Source organism: Gossypium hirsutum, chromosome D13 (genome assembly GCF_007990345.1).
Source record: "Gossypium hirsutum isolate 1008001.06 chromosome D13, Gossypium_hirsutum_v2.1, whole genome shotgun sequence".
In the NCBI taxonomy this organism is placed as follows: Eukaryota; Viridiplantae; Streptophyta; class Magnoliopsida; order Malvales; family Malvaceae; genus Gossypium; species Gossypium hirsutum.
Window position 1 is genome coordinate 34,138,610 of NC_053449.1, and position 20,122 is coordinate 34,158,731.

The window sequence follows — 20,122 nt, forward strand, 5'->3', positions numbered from 1 at the left end:
CAAACAGAAAAATAATAAGTTGCCAATTAACCGTAAAAAACGAAAAAGAAATGAAAGGAAACAAGAGAAGTTACCTCTGCCATGAAGGTATCCGGTAAAATGAGTCCGGCATATCTGCAGAAAAGTATTTAACACCCTGGGGCATCGGCTAAATGGCAAACCAAAAATTTTACTACGTAGTATCTTGCCGAATCAAGCACTTTCCGGAAAAGTTTAGTTGAATAGTCACCATAAGCATTAGCAATCAACATATCAAAAGAAAGTATTTTAATCTAATATTGAAAAAGTTTCAAACTTCAATGATCAACAGATGTAAATTATCATAAAAGAAAAGATTATTATATTCTCCATTATAATCAATTGTCCTTACAACTTATAGCCATAAGAGCATATTTAAACTAACCAGAGAAGGCACTCTCCTCTCTGCATTATGACTAGTTTTCTGTATTTGCTTTTAGTTCATGTTTCTATCAAATCCTACTTCTTGACCTTTCTTTGCTTCTTCGGCCCCGGAACTTCCAATCTACCAACAGAACATCCACACCGAGCTTGAAACACGAGCACTGCTCTTCCGTTAATAGGCGGCATCTTCTTTAACTCAGTTTCTAATTCCTTATGATGATCCGGGGGCAACTCGAAGAGCCCTCTTTTAGCACCATCTTTAACCAAAGTGTTGGAGTTCTTAACACACTATTCGGTTTCCAATTGGATATCGAATTCAGCCGCTTTCCTAAGACCTCTACAATTAGGGTTCCTGCATTTCCTATTTGTACATAGAAGCAAAATCCAAATAGCTATGGCAGCACAATAAAAACCTAGTCCTATAGATGCATATATCATTGGAGTTCTCACAATTTCTTCTTTAAACAAATAAAAGGCAGCTTCAATCAATTCAATGAGTTTCAAAGACATACACTTTATAGTTGGGAACAACAAGAATCCACAAGCAGCAATCACAGCAATTAAGATGAATACATCAATGGCAGCAGATTGATGTGTACTGGAAAAGTTAGTGAAACGTTGAGTTTTGGGTTGAATGAATAATTGGTTAAAACGGGGCGTTGCATGTTAAGTGAAACGATGTGTTTTGTTAACCGTTTTTGCCACGTCAATTCTTGTTATTTTTCCTTCCTTTTATGTTAAAAGTGTGGGGAATCAGTGAAGAATTTTTATGAATAGAGAAAACAGATTTTCTCCCTATCTTCTTTTTCTCTCCCTTTCTCTGCTCTTTTCTCTCTTAAAAATTCTACTCGATTTTTGAGTGTTCAACAAAGGTATCAGAGCTTCACGATCTTGTTGATGGCGGGTGACGGAGTTTCGACAAGGCTGCAGAAGGATATTGTTAGTGTTCAACAGGAGATGTCCAAGTTGCAGGCCGAACTGGGTCGTTTGGAGGGTAAAATGGAAACTCAAATGGATACAAAGTTCCAGGAGTTCCGTAATGATGTGCAGGCTCTTTTGGAACAATATCTCGGCCAACCCAAGCCTGGTCCGACGATGGTGGGAACTGAGGATAAAGGGAATGGGGTGTTGGGAGCGCCGCATGGGTTTCCTCCTAAGGAGATGAGAGGTGGGTCGAATCTGGTAGATGGGACTAGTATTCACTTGGGAGCTACTTCTCATGTCATGAGGAAGTCAGAAAAAATTAGTCGTCGACTCGAGTGCCCCAGTTTTGATGGGTCTGATTTTCGTGGATGGTTAACTAAGCTCGAGCAATACTTTGAGGCGGAAGGAACGCTAGAAGAAGGAAGGTTCGTGTTGTGATGTTACATTTGGAGGGCAGAGCTTTGGATTGGCACCATTTTTACTCGCGACGGAATGGAGGTCTTCACATGCTAGCATGGCCAGCTTATTTGGAGAGTTTGCAAAACCGTTTCGGTTTTGGGCAATTTGGAAACCCGATGAAAGCTCTGGTCAACCTTAAGCAACTGGGCACGGTGGAACAATTCCAGGATTCTTTTGTAGAGTTGTTGAATCAGCTATATCTGCCTGAGTCTTATGCCCTTAGTATCTTCCTCAGTAACCTGAAGTCAGAAATTGGGCATTATTTAGATCTGTTTGAACCTTCTACATTGGTAGAGGCTTTCCAGTTAGCAAGGAAGATCGAGATACTACTTTTGGGTACGGCTAAAAAATCTTCGTTTTCTTTACAAAATTCCTCTCGGCCATTTTCTATGGCAGCTGGGTACTCTTCAATTCCAACGAGAGCAAACTCAGTTCAACAATCAGGCAGCAACACTTCTGTTTGTAAGCCAACATCTCGTTCCATTTCTCCAGCGTTGATGGCAGAACGGAAACAGAATGCCTTATGTTTTTGGTGTGGAGCTAAGTATCAACCGGGGCATAAATGTGTTAGATCACAATTGTATCAGCTGCTGATGGAACCTTTTTCTGACAATAAAACGGAAGAATTTCAGGAGTGCTCGGATCGTTTAGAAGAGAGTACTCTGGAGGAGGAACCACCTAAGTCACCTGTAATTTCATTACATGCTCTCACAGGTATGCAAGGTCATAACACCATGCGTGTTGCTGCTCGGGTAGGCTCCCTTTTAGCTATTATTCTTGTTGACTCTGGAAGCACGCATAACTTTATCGATGTTAGATTGGTTAGTCGCCTGTCTTTACCTGTAACGTACCACGAGCAGTTAAGAGTTTCCGTGGCCAATGGTGAATCTTTATTCACTAGAGGGGTGTGTAAAGGGGTGTCATGGGAGGTTCAAAATTATACGTTCGAAACAGATTTTATGGTTTTACCATTAAAAGGGTGTGATATGGTGCTTGGGGTTCAGTGGCTACTCTCTTTGGGTGACATCAACTGCAATTTTAGTTCCTTAATCATGCAATTTAAGTTCAAGAATGAAAATTGCCTACTACAGGGAATTGTTCCTGGTTCATTAGCTGAGGAAAGTTTGAATTCCAATTCAAGGTGTTTTTCGACTATTGGGCACTCTTTGGGTCCCTATGCAGTAGTATTGTGCTCCTCTAGTCAAATAGTGCTTTCAACTATTATGGCGGTTGAACCGGAAAACGAACTTCATGAACTTTTGGAAAATTTTGCTGATATCTTCCAATTACCGAAAGGACTACCTCCTTTTCGCTTGCATGATCATAAGATTCCTTTGAAAGACGAGAGTGTGGTGGTGAAGGTTCGACCGTATCGATATTCGGCCATTCAAAAGGGGGAAATTGAGAGGTTGATCCAAGAAATGCTTCAGGCAGGCATCATACGAGACAGCAACAGTTCCTTTGCTTCTCCTATAGTGATGGTAAAGAAAAAGGATGGTAGTTGGAGACTTTGTGTTGATTATAGATAATTGAATCAGCACACTGTTAAGGATAAGTTTCCTATTCCAATAATTGAAGAACTGTTGGATGAGTTGGGGGAGGCTCGCGTGTTTTCCAAGTTGGATTTGAGGTCCGGATACCATCAAATACGAATGTGGGAACCCGATATTCACAAGACAGCCTTCAGAACACACGAGGGGCACTATGAGTTCCTCGTAATGCCTTTTGGCCTCACCAATGCCCCATCAAGCTTCCAAGCCCTTATGAATAATGTTTTTAAACCATGGTTGCGGAAGTTTGTACTCGTTTTCTTTGATGATATTCTCATATATTCAAAGTCATGGTCTGAACATTTGAAGCATGTGAAGTCGGTTTTTTTGGTTTTAAGGGAACAACAATTGTTTGCAAAGAAAAGCAAATGCTGTTTTGGAACATCTAAAGTTGAATATTTGGGTCATGTGCTTTCTGAGGGTACAGTTTCTATGGATTACTCGAAGATTAAATGCATTTCGGCTTGGCCGGTTCCACAATCTGTGAAGGAATTGAGAAGTTTCCTTGGTCTTTCTGGCTATTACAGAAGGTTCATTCGAGGATATGGGACGTTAGCCAGACCACTTACAGAATTGCTGAAGAAAAACGGATGGGGTTGGTCGGACCAAGCTACAGCAGCTTTTCAAGCGTTAAAGGCAGCCTTGTGTGCAGCACCTGTGCTAGTTCTACCAAATTTTCAGATGGAGTTTGTGGTTGATACGGACGCTAGTGGAATTGGAGTGGGTGCAGTGCTACAACAACAAGGAAAACCGGTGGTTTTTTTTAGCAAAGCTTTGGGAATCAGACACCAAGCCTTGTCAATTTATGAAAAAGAAATGTTAGCAGCACTGTTAGCCGTCAGGAAATGGCATTCGTATCTGGTGGGTCGGCACTTCAAAATAAGGACTGACCATCAAAGTTTACGTTTCTTGTCAGATCAGGTAGCCATTACCCCATTCCAACAACGTTGGGTTGCGAAGATGCTCGGGTATGACTTCGAGGTGTCCTATCGGAAGGGTATTAACAATAAGGTTGCTGATGCCTTATCTCGACAACCTCACTTGGAACAAGGTCAGTTTTTTACACTATCATCCAGTTCAACTATTTCTGAACTATTGCAACAGGTGCAACAAACGTATACAATCGATGTGAAGCTGATAAAAATTATTAAAGACCTACAACAAGCCAATATTCCAAATGATAAGTATGCATGGGATGGCCGATTCTTGCGCCGTAATGGGAAAATCATGGTGGGTAAAAATGTGCAACTGAGACAGGAGTTATTTCAACATTTCCATGCTAGTGCAGTAGGTGGCCATTCGGGGGTTCAGGTCACTAAGAAGAGATTGACGAGTCTGTTATGTTGGAAGGGATTAACGACTGATGTGAAACGGTGGGTTCGCGAATGCTTGGTTTGTCAAAAATGCAAGAGTGAGTCAGTTGCTTCCCCGGGACTCCTTCAACCTTTGCCCATTCCTAATAGGGCTTGGTCAGTCATCAGGTTAGACTTCATTGAAGGTTTACCGAAGTCAAGCAAGAAAAATTCTATTCTGGTAGTAATAGACCATTTAACCAAATACGGTCACTTCTTGGGGTTATCTCATCCTTATACAGCGAAGGAGGTGGCGCAGGAGTTTATGAGCCATGTTTACAAACTCCATGGAATGCCTGATTCGATCATTTCAGACAGAGATAAAATCTTTGTAAGCAACTTCTGGCAGGAGTTATTTCATCAAGCTGGTACTAAGTTGTTGTTGTCCACAGCTTACCACCCACAAACGGATGGTCAGACAGAGGTGTTGAATCGTTGTCTCGAAAGTTACTTAAGGTGCATGACTGAAGAGACTCCCACCAACTGGTTCCAGTGGTTACCACTAGCTGAATGGTGGTATAATTCTTCCTTCCATTCCTCTATTCAACTTACTCCCTATGAAGCTCTATATGGGCAGCCTCCACCTTCACACATGCCATACCTTGCTGGGGTCTCCTTTGTGGTGGTCGTCGATAGGAGTCTGCAAGCTCGTGAGGCTGCAAGAAAATTGCTACATTTCCATTTAAAAAGAGCTCAAGGACGCATGAAACAATTCGCAGATAGACATAGGAGTGAGAGGAGTTTTCAAGTTGGTGATTGGGTCTATTTGAAGTTACAGCCATATAGACAACACACTGTCAGAAAGATTTTGAATCAAAAGCTATCTCTCAAATTTTATGGCCCTTTTCCAGTACTTAAGAAAGTGGGTGAAGTCGCATACACCTTGCAGTTACCTCCGGGGTCTCGTATCCACCCAACTTTCCATGTCTCCCAACTGAAGAAACACGTAGGGTCTGCTCATTCGCAATCTCATTTACCCTTGGTCGATATTCATGGTGTCTTACCAAAGGAGCCGGTCAGAATCATTGAGCGACGAATGGTGAAAAGAGGGAATCAAGCTATCACTGAAGTTCTTGTTGAATGGATTGATTCTTTCCCTGAAGATGCGACATGGGAGTCTTTGTCTGAGTTACAAGCTAAGTTTCCTCATTTTCATCCTTGAGGACAAGGATCTGGTCCTGAGAGGGTGGTATTGATGTGTACTGGAAAAGTTAGTGAAACGTTGAGTTTTGGGTTGAATGAATAATTGGTTAAAACGGGGCGTTGCATGTTAAGTGAAACGATGTGTTTTGTTAACCGTTTTTGCCACGTCAATTCTTGTTATTTTTCCTTCCTTTTATGTTAAAAGTGTGGGGAATCAGTGAAGAATTTTTATGAATAGAGAAAACAGATTTTCTCCCTATCTTCTTTTTCTCTCCCTTTCTCTGCTCTTTTCTCTCTTAAAAATTCTACTCGATTTTTGAGTGTTCAACACAGATCTTGATCTTTCACAAGAACGAATTTTTAAAGAACTTGGTGAATTGGTGGATACCTTTTGTTTCCTTGACGATGATGATTTGGAGTTCATCAGAAAATCATTTGAATTCACAGAATTTGCCATGATTGAAGGCTGGTCAACGGAGTTGCAGACTGAGATTGAGTTAAGGAAATTGACCATTTGAAATCAAACCCAGAATTTTAAATTGAAAAGAGAAAAAAAGAAAGGAAAATTTAAACTCTTATCAATTTTCCTTCAATCCAAACACTAAATCCAAATTCAAACCCACCTCATACGAACTCAAAAAGCAACCAACTTTATTGTTTCCACCTCAAGATCAGATGATTTTATTAGTCCACAAATGATTAATTTCGTTCACGAAACAACCAAATAAATGGAAATTTTCAATCACAAATTGAGATTTGAGATTGAATAATGAGAAACATGTTAGGGTTGTGAATTAGGGAAGTGAAATTTCAGAAACAGAGAAAAAGATTACGAATTACTTCTAGGAAGCGTACCTTCTAGGAAGCTCCAAAGAACCAGAGAAGACAGGTTAAAATGGGAAATTATCAGCTAAACGGACTTTTGGCTGAAGAAAAGTTAAAATTTTTAACTTCTCCATCAGCCAAAAAGCACTTCTTTGATGGTGGAAAAAATTCTGAAACGATAGTCGTTCTTCCTTGCTTTTAAGAGAAAAGGACTTTTTGTTGTAAAAGTCCGTTTAAAAAAGCAGAGAAGAATGGGCCCTTAGATGGAAGAGATATACTGGTTCAAACAACCAGTGGTCGCCTTATAAATGTAAAAAATATTGCATGCTATTATGTCCTTTGTAGTACCCTTTATTGCTATCATGTGGAACATATGGGTGGGACATAAATAGCCATGACGACTTTGGGAATAAGTTTAAATGTTGTCCATTTAGGGTTTAGAAATATATTTCTATCAAGGACTTTCGGGATTTTGGGGATTTCGAGTTTGAATTGGGTTGAATTGTCGAATTCGAATAACTCAAATAATTCGAATAAATCAAATATCAAACTCTTTTTACTTTTCTTTCTCCCAACACTCCCCTCTCAAACCTTTTATTTTCTCCCCCCACCCCAAATTTTACTTCCTCCTATACCCCAAAACTTTTTTCCTTTTATCTCAAAAATTTTATTTCCTCTAAACCCTCAAAAAAATTTCCTTTTATTTTCCATCAAAACTTTTACTTCCCTCAAACCCTAATTTTTTTTTCGAATTTATGTATACTATTTATATTATTGACTTAAATTTCACATTTTTTACTATTTATATTATTGAATTGTTTAATTATGCCAAATCTTTATCAAATTTTGTTTAAATTGAATTATTGATAATGCCATAAAATATTCGTGTTAAAATTTTCTGTTGGTATCAATTTCACAATTTATCTTTAAAATAAATTTTATTAAAAAATCACATTTTTTACATTTAATATTTTTTTTAATTTCAAAATAGATGGTGACAAGAATCAGAAGATAATTGAAGTAACTAAGCAAGCAAAAAAGCTAACCCGTATATAAAATATTAATAAATAAATTATGAGGGAATGAAAGTTAAAAACAAATTTGATTATGGTGGGTGGCAGTGGGTATAAGGACCCAAAGTCATTTTTTATTAAATTTAACTCGAACAAATATATGTGATTCGATTTGATTCGAATTTCATCTCACTCGACTCGATTCAAAAAAAATTCAAATCAAGTTAGGAAGATAAAATAGGATTCGTCAACTCACTTAACTTGAAAATTTTTCATTCAATTCGATCGAATGTTCACCCCTAATTTTCAGTGTAATTGTTTCGTAAATCCTTTTAGATTTTATACTCATGCAATTTGGTCCAATCCAATTCTTCAAAACTTTTTTTTTATTAAGTACTTTTTTATGACATTTTAAATGGATAAATTATACTTAATAGTCCTTCAAATTTATACATAGTACTATTTAATTTTTGAAAATTAAATTAATTATTAAAGTAAATACTTATTAGAAAAAACTTTTTGAATAAAACTAATTTAATGAATAATATACTATTTAAAAATATTTTTAAATTGTATAACTTACAAATATTCCATGAATCAAGCTTATAATTTTTTTTTGAAAATTAGAAGAAGAGGGCAAAGCCCTAACAGCAACGCAACTAATACGACTCAAATCCAGGCCACCTAGGGAGATGAACACCTTGACCATCATGCCAACACACGAGATTTTCAAGCTTACAAATTTTAAACACCGTTCCAACCATTTTGAAACATTTTATGTATATTTTTGAAAATCATTATTTTCTCGACCAAACGTTACAAATTAAATAAAGGTAATTACAACATTTTTCATATTTGCATATAACCAAAAGAAAAGAAAGAAAGTGGAAATAATTATAGTATCATATTTTTATTATTTTTCACCCTATAAAATGGATCTTTGTACACAATAAGACTCCACATTTAATTTCAGTTGTAATTTTCATCCGTCGGATATTTTTAATGTTCTTCTTATATTCATCTATCTTAGTTTTATTTTTTTCTCTTTACCAATCATTTGTTTTTAAATTAAAAATGGAACCATGACAGAAAAGGGTGAAGGACCTACCCAATGAGTTCAAGATTCACAAAAAATTGTTTTTAGAGCAATGCACTAACAGCAGCCGATGATGAAGGATTTACTGATTTTACCCAACTTTCAAGATTTAAACCCTAATATGCGTAATTAATACTCGTCGGTAAATTTTTAATTGTTTAAAAAACCTCAATCTAATCACGTACACAAACCATAATTAACAATAAGTAATCTACGTGCAAACAACAATGAACATGTATATAGATGAGTATTTGGTATATGTATATTTTTATTTCACAAGTAGTTTTAAAAAATTGACATGTATCTCCTTTTTTTAATATATATTTTAATAATTTGTTATCCCGACACTTGTAACCCTTTAACTAGATCTGATCATGGGCCGAGCCACCCAGCCCGGCCTGAAGGTCTGCCCGAAAAGTGGGAGGGTTTGGGCAAAAAAAAGGCTCGTTTAAAAAACGAGCCGAGCCTCAGGTAAGGCATTTTTTACTCGGGCCTAGCCCGGTCCGAATTCACAAAAGGACAACAAAAATCTGCTTTTTTTGTTGTTTTAATGTTATTTTCTTGTTGTTTTCTTCCTATTTTGTTACCATTTCACTATTATGTTACTACTATTTTGTTATTATTGTTTGGATATTGTATAATGCTTGTTTTATTGTTATTTTTGTTATTATTTTAGAGACATTTGCTTGTTAAGTTGCATCTATCTTAGTGTTATTTAAGTATACATATTTTTTTAAAATTTATGTTTAATTTGTTGGGAAATATTTATTTTAATGTTTTTAGTATTTTTATGTATTCTATATATTTAAAAATTATATAAAAATGATATTAAAAAAATTAATATGGGGGAGCCACGTCGGACCTAAATTTTAATATTTTTATCCAAGTTAAGCTTGAACAAATTTTTATGCCCATTTTTCAGCCCAACCCTAACGAACGAGTCAAAATTTTTTGTTGGGACTTGCGAAGTTTAAAAACTTCACTAGCAATGTACTAAATATTTTTTTTCTTAATATGAATTATTATTTTGTTCACTAGTAATAGAATTTTTTAATTTTATAAATAGAGTTGAATAAATGACACATGTCTATTTTAATTTTTTAAATATTTAGTAAAAACATATCACAACATTTCACCTACATTTACAGCACACTAAATAATTTTCCCTAAAAATATAACTTAAATTCACTTTAATTTGTTTTGTTAACAAGTGTAAATGGCAATTATTGTTTTTCAATATAAATAATTAAAATATGTGGTGAATTCATTAAAAGAAACAAAAATTGGAAATTAAGACATTAAAAAATGCATCTTTTGTACTTAAAAGGATGATTAAAATTTGATTTAATTTAAAAAATTAAAAAAAATTAATTTCAAACTATTTGAATCAAATCAAAGAAAATTTAAATTTTTTTTGAGTTCGACTTAAATTTTCAATTTGAATATTAAATTATATCATTTTTAAATTTTAAATTTATATTATTATTTTAATTTTACTAAAATTACGTCGTTTTAGATTTTTCCCTAAACGGCTAAACTCCATCCCATTTAAATCTAATCAAAGTAGTTATCCTTCTGGGCTTGGATCACAACGGTGTCGTTCTATCCAACTCAATCTGCAACAAAACCAGACACGATGAAGACACCATTGTTGTTTGTAATTTTATTACCGCCTGGAAAGCTTGATAGTAAACGCCTAGCTCTTGCCCTTAAGAAGGTTAAAAAATCAAACTCTCTTGTCCTCTTTTTTCTATTTTTAGTACTGTTGATTCTTGGATTAGATTCATGTTTTTTGACCTAAAGAATTAATGGGTCTGTTTGTTTAGATTTCTCATTTGACACAGTTATAACTTCTGCATGTAGGTAATATTATATTTTTTTTGGCATTATGTTGGATAAATTTGGTTCTTTTTGGGTGTAATTGATTTTCTAACATGGTGTTGGGCGAGAACGGTTGAATGCTATGGTTGGGTTTATAACAGTTACAGATATTAGTAATGCAAGTGAGAGTTGACTGAAAAGTTTTCTATTTCTAGTTGTGAAAACCAAATCGTCTTTTCGTAATTCAGTTTAATTGAAGACATTCATGATATATCCTTTTTTTGGTTTTCTCTTCTCTTTTTCTTTCTGTACCATATTGAACTTGTTATCCTGCTCTTAAATGCTTATATGAATTCCTATGTTGCTTCAAAACCCCATTGCTTGACCACTTGTTCCAACCGCAAGAATATGTAGCTTATTAGCTTTGATGGGTCCTTGTGATATTTGAAGTATTCCTTTTGCATCTTTGTGCAATCCAACTTTGTTCAGTTTATGAGTTTATCACCTGCAATATTTGGAGTTAGAGTAGACCACGGATTATGATAGTCTCGTTTTCCAAATATCAGACGTATTTGCTACTCTGATAACAGGCACAAGCTCACAAAGAGTTTTCATGATGAAATAATTTCTCAATAATCACTAGGTTCAAATTTGGCCTGGCCTGAATTTGTGGCAGTGGGTTAGACATCCTTGATATGCCATAGTTAAAGGGTAAATGTAGCTTGCTGCTGTTTGTAGGTTCCATTGTTGTTGTAAACTAACTGATTCATTGACTGCTTTTTACGCACTCACCAAGAGTAAAAGAAATTGTCTCTTGTTGACGCTAGTGTTATTCTGCATTATGGGTACTCTTTATTTTCCCTTGAGAATCCTATCTGACTTCTGTTCCTTTACAACATATTTAGATACACTGGCATGGCTCCTCTAAATTAATGAAAGAACTTTGAAAAAATTGAGCATACCTATGTCTGTTATGCATTGATATCCAATACTCGATCTTGAGTCCAGGTAACGTAGATGTTTCTTCGTTGCTTACAAAATCAATCCCAATAATAGTTACTCTTATGCCTAATTAGACACCATAAGAGTGGGTTGCTACACGCGTGTAATCAGATGATGACATTATACTGAAAATCTGTTAGTTACTATTGAATTTATAAATTTTATGTATATCAGACCTATTGTTCCTTGAGTACATGGTGGAGATGCTAACCAGTTAGATTATGATTGAGATTTTGCACAAAAGTTGTTATTAGTTATTGCAAATAATATGAAGATCAACAATACTTTTTCAAGAAGCTGTATTTCAACATTACTCCCTTTTAATGCAGCTGTAGTCAGGTCAAATAGCTACGTACTTGACTGATGAGTGTCTAATATGGATGGGCTTTTCACATGTTTATGCTCAATTTCTTCTAATATTTGGAGAATCATATCTATATATCTATATATACTTGGACTCCTCATTTGTTGTTTTTATTTCTTCACCTGTTTACTTCTATTAAGAAAATATTTTCAGAAAAGATTACATAAAAATAAACAATACTAAAGTCTTCTTTTTAATTTTGCTATTCGAGAAAATTTCAAATCGAGTTAAGATGATAGAATAGGATTTGTCAATTTGATCGAATGCTCACTCTAAAAACATGAAAGTTGGAAACAACAATTTGGTATATGCATTGCCGGAATTAAGCCATTAAAAATGAATTCTACAAATAATTTTTTTTTTAAATTTTAAAAACTGTTAATTAAATTACTATATGTAAATTACAATTTAAGAATAAAGATTAATGAAAAATTACATTTCACTAACGGCTTATTAAACATATTTTAGAATTAGGTCAATAGCATTTAAATTATAAATTACAATTTAAGATAATATATTAATAAATAATTAAAATTTAATAAATTATATATTTTTCAAAGTTTAAATAAAAATTGAAAACTAATTTTTTTTCATACAATTATGATTTTAACTCAAGCTAATTTCGAATAAAGTGAACACCCAACCAATAAACTACAAGACTCAATTTAAAACTAATTTTAATAGTAACATATGATAGTTTTAGAAATTTAAAAACATATTTTAGATGCAATATAATATTAAACAAATTAATAATTTAGATTTAAATTTCGTAAAAACTTTTGTAATTTTTTAAAAAAATTGATTTATATTCTTTTGTTTTTGTTTGGATTTCTTTTATTATTATTTTTGAAGAAATTTTATTTGTAAATTCATAGTTTACTATTTATTATTTGTTTTAGTTTTATTATTTACCGGAATGGGCTCTTTTTCTCAAAATTGCGTCCACGTCAGCACGATATCAAGGGACGTTCCAGGAAATCGCGTTCACGTCAGCGCGCTTTGCTGACATGACAACAAATCGCGTCCTCTGGAGCGCAAGTTGTGTCCACGTCAGCAAAGCGCGCTGACGTGGCCGCGATCTGACCCGCGCGTGAACAGTGCAACGGTCAATTTTTTGACCGTTGCCCCCTCCCAACGGTAAAAAAAAACTATAAATACCCCCACCCCTTTGTTTTTTTACAAACTAATCCTCTCTCAAATTTCCTCTCAATTTCCTCTCAAATTCCTTCAAAATTTCTCTCCAATCCATATTTAATTTCAATTTGCTCTCAAGTTCTTCTTAAATTTCTCTTAAATCCCTATTTTTAAATAATTTTAAAAAAAATTATTTTTTTAAAATTTTTTTATACCGTAAAATTTTGTACGATTTCAGCAATGGCCAGAGAATTGACTCGTCTTGATAATCATCACATATCAGTGGAACAAATGAAAATGGTAAGCGTTAAATATAATTTTTAAATATTATTTAATAATTTTTTATTTATGCATTTTAGATAATTATTAATTTATTATTTGTTATAAAAGTCTGTAGATCGGGTATTGGAATGCAATATCCGGAATATGCATGCTCCTCCATCACCGTTGGTAGAGAACTACCTGCGGGAAGCGGGTTTTTGGCACGTGGCGGCAGTAGGCCGGGGATGTAAGGTGGACGTGAAACTAATCAGTGCGTTGATCGAGAGGTGGAGACTCGAGATGCACACATTTCATCTTCCATGTGGAGAGTGCACTGTCACTTTGGAAGACGTCAGCCTGCAATTGGGATTGTCGGTGGACGGGTACCCAGTTACGGGGTCTGCCCAATCTAGCGATTGGCCAGCGGTGTGCTACGAGCTTCTGGGCGTTATTCTGGAGAAAATGGACGGAGGTAAAATCGAGATGGGCTGGTTGTGAGACACATTCCCGGATCCGGATGAAGATTCAACCGAAATAGAAAGAATCTGGTATGCTCGGGCATACATTCTTCAGTTAATTGGAGGTTATCTGATGTCGGACTTGTCACAGAGCCGCGTACATCTAAGATGGCTTCTGAAACTCGTTGATTTTAGAGCAGCCGGTGAATTGAGTTGGGGGTCTGCCGTTTTGGCCACATTATTCGGGAGATATGTCGGGCGACGCGACCGAGGAGAGCAAAAATCGGAGGCTGTCTGTTACTACTGCAGTCATGGGCACAGTTTCGCTTTCCATTTCTACGTCCTCGAGTGGACCACCCATATACATTCCCACTCATAGGTAAAATTTATATTAGAGTTTACAATTATTATGTAGATATTTAAAAATAAAAGTATGCTAAAAGTTTATTTAATTAGGTGGAACCATCCGACAAGTCATGCTCGATTACCTACGGAACTTGAAGATATACGGCTTCTATTAGACCAACAGTCGGAAGCACATGTAAGTATTAAATCAAATTGATATTTCCATCATTTGCTAGTCGATTGGTAATTAGTACTTAGTATTTAGTATTATGTATATGACTAATATTTCTATAATGTTTATATAGTTTCAATGGACACCATACAAGGATCCGGAAATTCGGGCAGTAATTCCGGATGAGTTCTTACAAAATCCACTAGCTTGGCACATGAAAGTCGTGTTGATCAACTACGCAACCATGGAGCCGCACCAGTCAGACAGAGTGCTACGACAGTTTGGATGTAGACAACCGATTCCCGTGGATCCTGAGGTGTTTGACGATCAAAAAAAGTCGACCTTCGGCAATTGAATACGGATTGGCCGAGGTACTGGTCCGAGTACATGAAAATGTGAGAAGATCGATATGAATATATACCTACTTGGGAACCAATCATCGTTCCAGAGTTAGCGTGCGTTCCGGAATACATGCCATGGTTTAAGATCCATAGCAAGCTGTATTTACTGACGCCAGAGGAGAGGCAGCGGTAAATACGTGTCCAAAGGGAAAGGCACGAGCCTCTAAATCCAAGATGACAAGACGACGAAAGCAGCCCCTCAACGAGGCCCAGACATTCACTCGACTCATCATCAGCGGCCATGTAATCACCAGGCCCAACGAGAGCACCGACACAGTCACCCGACGCAGCAGTTCAACCGATGATACCCACGCAACCGCCTTTTCAAATGATGTCAGGTGCGTTTTCTAGCCCTTATATGTATCATAACCCTTATATGTATATCCTTTTCCGAGTCCTATGACAGGTTGGAGCCAAATGCCAGGTTCAGCTCTATTTCCTGTTATGCCGAGTGGACCGCTGATGTATAGGCCAGCGGCGCACGAGGGATCGCAAGAGGGGCTGTTGGGGAGCTCTCCTTTTTACCAATCCCCACCAACGTATGGGTTTCAAACACTGTCGCCGTTCGTGATACAAACACCTCCACATACACTATTCTTTGAAGGTGGATCATCGTCCCAAATCCGACAACCAGATAACGTACCGGAAGAACCAGAATCTCCGTCGGAGGAACAACAATCGCCGCCGGAAGCTAGAGAAAGGAGGAATCCAGCGCGTAACCGTTGATGGCTGCCATGTGGCACTAAATCCCCCGGGCATAGACATTGATTGACGTATTTAAATTTATTTGTACAAATATTTTGAATATTTTGATATTATTTTATGTAATAAAATAGAAATATTTTTGAGTTATTTTGATATTATTTGATATAATAACATGAGCTTAATTAATTTGTACAAATATTTTGAATATTTTGATATTATTTGAGAATTATACTAACCATTAATACAATTATCAGTTAATATTTTTACATTCATATAATGTTAGATTTGAAAAAATGTTGACTGTTACTAACAATTAATACAATTATCAATAAATAATTGAAAAAATATAATTTATTTACAATTACATTCAACTATTCCGATTAGGACATGATCGGCTTATATGGTCTGGATTTCTACACCATCCGCACAACTTCTGTTGACTGGCTGTTTCTCGGATATCCATATTGTTACGTATTCTAGTCGAGTAAGGTCGACCATTTGGTTTACGACGCAATTCTCTATCAGGTAATAGCTTAAAAGGAGTAAGAGATACGGGCGACCACTTACGTTCATCTGAGACCAGTGAGAAAACGTGTCTCCAAACATTTTACATGTTTTCTAATTTGTACACTTCATCCGCATAGCTCATCGGATCCAAACGGAGATTCTGACAAGCTGCAATAACATTAGTGCGTGGATAACAAAGTGCATCAAACATCCCACAGTCACAAGTCCTATTTCGCAAGTGTACACGATATTGCCCGCCAACAACACTTTAGTGCGGTCTGTCAAACTCTGTCACGTGAAACCATAAACTGTCTCGATCGTGACACACTGTGTGCATGGTGTTTGCCCTCGCCTTGGCCTTATTAATTTCTTGAACTATTTTACTGCACCATACATGGCCTCCCTGCATCTGGCCTGCATAACTTGCTACTCACTTTGGAAATAGCGCCGCCAAACAAAAATATGTCTCTCGCACAACCGATGTTATCGGTAGAACGCGCGTTCCTTTAAGAACATAATTTATGCATTCAGCCAGGTTCGACGTCATATGGCCATATCGTAGGCCGCTTTCGTATGCTAAGCCCACTGTTTGAAACGTATGTTACAAAGGTAGTCCGCCCTTTCTCCGTTAATTGAATGTAAAATTGCCAACATCTCGTGAAAACGGTCTTTATTTATTTCATACCCTACCAATATAAGATCATAGCGAATAATTTATACCACTTCTACCAATAAAACTAATTCAAATTGACAAACGAAATAACACAGATATAAACTAAATACCCATGTTGGTCACTTGTCGTCGTTCGCTCTTAGATAGATATTGTCTGTAGTAGTTCGAAGTAATATCTATGGTGTGTGCGCTGCCATAAGCTTCCCTGTCGATCAAATGCAGCTAGTATACCGGTGCCCCGATCTGAAATAACACAGATATCAGGTTGGGGGCACACATGCCTCCTTAACCTAGAGAGAAAGAAATCTCAATCATCAGACAACTTCCCCGGTGTTATTACAAATGCAATTGGAAGAATTCTCTCACCGCCATCCTGTGCCACTGCAAGCAATAGCCGATGAGTATACCTACCGAACATAAAGGTACCGTCAATTTGTACCAAAGGCTTGCAGTATGGAAATGCCTCTCGGTATTGTTTAAAGGTCCAAAACAGGCGTTTGAACACTTGGCATCCACGTAGCAATCGGCCGTTGTAGTACGCATGTTCCGTTTCAAGGTCTGTGATGGCACCTAGGACGTATCTCTCTAGCACCTGACACCACTGCCATATTTCATTATATAAGGCGTCCCACCCACTATGCATCTTCTCCAACGCCTTTTGCTTAGCTATCCAAGCCTTGCGATAAGAGGACGTGTACCCCATTTGGCTACGAATATTGCCAATTAACACCGACACTGAAGCCTTAAAATCTTCTTTAACCGTGGGCAGTATCAAGCTAGCTAACATAGCTGAATCCATCTTGGGATGATCTTGTGAAACACCTATAAACCGAGTACATTAAATAATGCAACATTGCATGATAAAAGTATTATTTGGAAACCGTCAATACTGTACCTGCAGCATATGTATGTGGACCTTTGTACTTTTTAATCTCCCACAACCCTGTCATTTTCCTTAACGATACGTAGATTTTCCATGAACATGTGCCGTCTTAGACCGCACACTTCGCCTCAAACTTATCAGATTTGGATTTAACGACGTGGTAGTTAATGTTGTTTTTGATGCTATGTTGTTTTAAAGCACCAATAAAACTATCATTGTTGGTAAACTGATTACCAACTTCAAATTCACCGAAATCTACCCCCGAACTTGTACGATCACGCAACCGGTATGGTAGATCTGGAAACTCTAACGCATCATCTGTAGACAGATCGACATTATGCATGTGGGCTGGAGGTGAGTATGCTCTGAATTATGGATTTTCTTCTTCATCTGAACTCCTTTCAGCATATTCAGGTTCTGTTGGAATAGGCTCCGGTACAGAAAATAAGCCAACTTCTGCACCATCCGGCCCGGGCTCTCGAGGTGGATCCACATCGGAGTCATCTTCTAACCCATAATCATCTGCAGCGTACGAGGTCCCCTCAATGGTTGACGTCGTAGGGAGTACATCATCCCTTCTTCTGGGCATTTGATAACGTCCCCAATTGGATGTAGATTGCCACCCATTAGAACTTGATGTCGTTCCCCAGTACGTATTTCCAGCATCAAACATCGAGCCACCGACGTACATGTCCCATCCACCAACAGAGTGTCTTACAGGGGATGTGCATTCGACACCACTACCAAACATGGGTTGTTTCGTATTTTGTAACCCGCTAACCGAGTGTCGGTCAGGGGTCATGTATACATCTCGAACATCGGTCGCAAGTACATCATTTGACGATGTAAATTGTACATATAACTCAATATAAGGTGTTCCACTAGCAAGATGAGTCTGCACCATTGCCTCCAAGCTACGGGCACCTTTTATGTCGAACGAGTCATATGTCACCAGATCAACAGAAGAACAAAATCGATACGTGATAGACAGAACTTTCATTGGCGTCGTTCCGAAAATTTTACGCCTAATTCTTTTACGATGTTCTGTCAAATCTATGTTCTGGTTAAAAACCAGCCGCACATTATTCTCCGACAAAAAAACAACACCATTCTCGGTGTGGCAAACCTCACCATCGTAGTAAATAACAGCACTAATACATTCACTCATATTTGAAACTCTAACCTTCTTAGCCTCTCTAAATTGTTTTTGCTGTGACTTATGCATTCTGAGAACATTTTTTGCCTCATTTATAGCCTCAGCCCAAACATGCTACTGTAGCAAAAGTGTGTCCACGTGGGCGCGATTTCACAAATTTTTCTCATAAAGCATCCTGGTAGAAGCGATTTTATACTATTTGCTCAGAAACATCAACTCGAAATTATTTCTTCCAGGACCAACTGTAGCAAAAACGCGTCCACGAGGGCGCGATTTTAAAAATTCTTCTCAAATAGCATCCTGCTTGAAGTGTTTTTTTATACTATTTGCTTAGAAACGTCAACTCGAAATAATTTTTTCAGGACCTACTGTAGCAAAAGCGCGTTCATGTGGGCGCGATTTAACAAATTCTTCTCATAAAGCATTCTGGTAGAAGCGATTTTATACTATTTGCTCAGAAACGTCAACTCGAAATTATTTCTTCCAGGACCAACTGTAGCAAAAGCGCGTCCAGGAGGGCGCGATTTCACAAATTCTTCGCATCCTCGTAATGTAATTTTAATTAATTAATTAATCTCTCTCCGAAGCCCTAAAAATTTAAAAAACCCTAAAAAACCTAACGTGGGAAACACTGCAAAATCGCGTCCACGTCAGCGCGCTTTGCTGACATGGACACAAATCACACTTTCAAGGCCACGCTTTGTTCCCATGTCAGCAAATCGCGCTGACGTGGACGCGATTTAGGGGAAAAGGGTCCATTCCGGTAAATAATAAAATACTGGGCCCATTTCAATAAATTTAAAAAAAAATTGGATTTTTTTGGTATTTTGGCCTAGTTTTTGTTTAAGTAATCTTTTATATTTTAACTGATGTATGCACGAATGATAAAACTAGTATATCAAATACAAACAAAATTTGTGAAAATAGTTGCACTCCAAAATTATTTAACAAAATGTATTAAATTCTATGGTTAAGGAGAGTAAAATTCGATTCAATTAAAAAAAATTGAATTTTGAGTTACTCGAATCGATTTTGAGTCAAGTTAAATTTTACAATTCGAATAATAAATTTGTGTAAATACTGTTTCGGTCCCTGTCAACTTTGAAAATGAAAAAATTAGTTTCTCTCTTAACAAAAATTACGAAAAAAGATTCAAAATAATTTTCAAAAGTTCAAAATATTTATAAAAATTTCAAAAAAATTTATAAAAAATCTAAAAATTATATAAAGAAAGTTAAATTTTTAAAATTTTCTAAAATAATAATTTTGGAGACATAAATAAGTAAAATTAATTATTCAAGCTTATCATATTAAAGTATCTTCTTTTCTTTCTTTTTTTTTTGTTTGAAAAATTTTTCATGAATATATGGTGTCAAATTTGTGCGCTCTAACATTGAATTGGTTATATTGTAATAATATTTTAATTTGACATATTTAGTTTTTTTTTAATTTAACTTGAAAAATTTCACTCGATTC

At 36.4% G+C, this 20,122-nt stretch overlaps 1 long non-coding RNA gene and 1 pseudogene across 1 annotated transcript; one reads left to right on the top strand and one right to left on the bottom strand.

Moving 5' to 3' along the window:
• Nucleotides 1-317: 317 nt before the first annotated feature.
• On the bottom strand, nt 318-6,924 carry LOC121225059 (uncharacterized protein At5g19025-like; annotated as a pseudogene).
• A 3,433-nt stretch (nt 6,925-10,357) lies between these two features.
• On the top strand, nt 10,358-11,812 carry LOC107895021 (uncharacterized). Its single transcript, XR_001683346.2, has 2 exons — nt 10,358-10,481; nt 11,491-11,812. It is a non-coding gene; the product is annotated as an uncharacterized lncRNA (long non-coding RNA).
• The last annotated feature ends 8,310 nt before the right edge of the window (nt 11,813-20,122 follow it).